The sequence below is a fragment of the Hylobates moloch genome, unplaced genomic scaffold (genome assembly GCF_009828535.3).
Source record: "Hylobates moloch isolate HMO894 unplaced genomic scaffold, HMol_V3 SCAFFOLD_4, whole genome shotgun sequence".
Taxonomy (NCBI): domain Eukaryota; kingdom Metazoa; phylum Chordata; class Mammalia; order Primates; family Hylobatidae; genus Hylobates; species Hylobates moloch.
Genome location: NW_026652279.1, coordinates 6,737,130 through 6,739,303, shown reverse-complemented (window position 1 = coordinate 6,739,303; position 2,174 = coordinate 6,737,130). Strand labels below are relative to the sequence as shown.

Below are 2,174 nucleotides of genomic sequence, written 5' to 3'. Positions count from 1 at the left end.
TATGTAATATTTGGCGATAAGAAAATGATTAGGCGATGGAGCCTGAGCTGAACTCATGAAAAATACTGAATATTTCTCCCTCGGGCTTTTTACACATGCCTTTAAGCATTTCTGATCTCAAGAACGAGGTCAGGTTATTTTCCCACCCTTCCTACACCTTGTTTGTTTGAAAAATGTAGCTAATCTAATATCTCTAGATGTGGTTTGTTTGAAAGTATTAAAATTTTAAGGGAATCATCTCATGTGGAAGCTGAAAGAGAGGTTGAAATAGGGTGAAACACTAACCAGTAATTTTCTTTTTCGAAGCCAAAATGTCAATCTCAACAGATAAACCGACAATCGAAACTCATTTTGGACAATGATATCTGTCCTTATTTGTATTTAGGATTTCTGTGGTGGGATCGCAAGGGTAGGATCATGGAAGGAGCAAGAGCTGTTGTAGTCAGATAAACCAGGGATTTGAATCATCACTTTAGCACCTAGTAGCCATGTGACCTTTAGCACATTTTGAGCCTAGGTTCCAAATCTGTTAAAAAGCAACAAAAAAAAGACATAATTCCTAACCTTATCTACCATGCCATGCCACATGTAAAGTACTGAGCTCTCTGCCTGCTAAGCAAACATCCACTCTGCCCCCACTCCAGACTAATAAACCAGAAAAATCTGTGCTCTTTAGCAAGCCACAGTCTTAAATTGTTGCTGATTTTTAAAAGTTGCTTTTTGGTGGAGAACAATAAGCAATAAGTGATACCACCAGAAAGCAGTTCCTAAATTTCCTTCTTTTCTGTCAAACAGTACCCTACCCTACGTTTGGCATTTGTTCTTTCTTCAACAGAAATTCATGTAGACTAACCATAGAAAAGATCTTTTCAGTTCTATAGTTGGACATCGAAAAGTACCATACCTGACTATCAGTTGCTTAGGTTTTTGCTGTTTCAATCTGAAACTTTTTGGCAGAAGGGCATTCTCTGGGTGGGACTTTACGGACCCACTCCTGTTGTATTCCCTTTGCATTTACGGGTCATCACTTTATGCAGAGCTCAAAGCCCTGCTTCATTACTTCCTAAATTCTGTGGTCTTGGACAAGTTATTCTTTGTACTTTGGTTTCTTCAACTGCAAAATAGAAATGGAAATAACTAATGAGTAGGATTATTCAGAGAACTCAGTGGGTTGTATGGAAAGGACTTAGAATAGTGATTTGAACAGAGACAACAGTCAATTTTATTCTTTTGTTTGTTTGTTTACATTTTGGATGCAGGGGGTACATGTGCTTGTTTGTTACATGAGTATATTGCATATTGGTGGGGATTGGGCTTCTAGTGTATCCATTACCCAAATAGTGAATATTGTACCAGGTTGGTATTTTTTCAACCCTCACCCCAACCCTCCTCACTTTTGGAGTCCCCAGTGTTTATTATTTCCATCTTTATGTCCATATGTACCCATTGTTTAGCTCCTATTTATAAGTGAGAACATGTGGTATTTGGTTTTCTGTTTCTGAGTTTGTTCACTTAGGATAGTGGCCTCCAGCACCATCTATGTTGCTACAAAGAGCAGGATTTCATTCTTTTTTATGGTTGCATAGTATTCTATTCTATGTATGTTTATATCGTATAAAATAGGGTATTGTGTGTGTGTATACACACACACACACAATACCCTATTTTATCTAGTCAACCATTGATGAACACATAGGTTGTTTGCTATTACGACTAATGCTGTGATGAACATACAAGTACACGTGTCTTTCTGATATGATAATTTCTTTACCTTTGGGTGGATACCCAGTAGTGGGATTGCTGCGTCAAATGGTAGTTCTATTTTTAGTTCTTTGAGAAATCTCCATGCTGTTTTCCATAGAGGTTGACCTAATTTACATTCCCACCAGCAATATATATGTGTGACCTTTTCTCCATATCCATGTGAACATTGACGACAACAAATAAACGTTAGTTGTAGTTGCGGTTGCTATTATTATTGGGACAAATGTAGGCAGCTAACAAGAGTTGGTGTCATGGAAAGAGCTAGTGTGCACAGCACAGGATTCAAACTCGCAGTCTTCCCAAGTCAAAAGAGTCACTGCTAAAAATGTTATCCCCTTTCATAAAAGTCATTTTTAGTCTCATTTAGTTTTAATGTAATGTTCTATTTGGGGTTTCTGAATATGACAGTG

General features: G+C 37.6%; 1 long non-coding RNA gene across 1 annotated transcript; it reads right to left on the bottom strand.

The window, feature by feature from the left end:
* Positions 1 to 390: 390 nt before the first annotated feature.
* Positions 391 to 1,913, bottom strand: LOC131383208 (uncharacterized). Its single transcript, XR_009213039.1, has 3 exons — positions 1,772 to 1,913; positions 905 to 1,114; positions 391 to 526 (listed from the first exon to the last, which is right to left on the bottom strand). It is a non-coding gene; the product is annotated as an uncharacterized LOC131383208 (long non-coding RNA).
* Between the last annotated feature and the right edge of the window lie 261 nt (positions 1,914 to 2,174).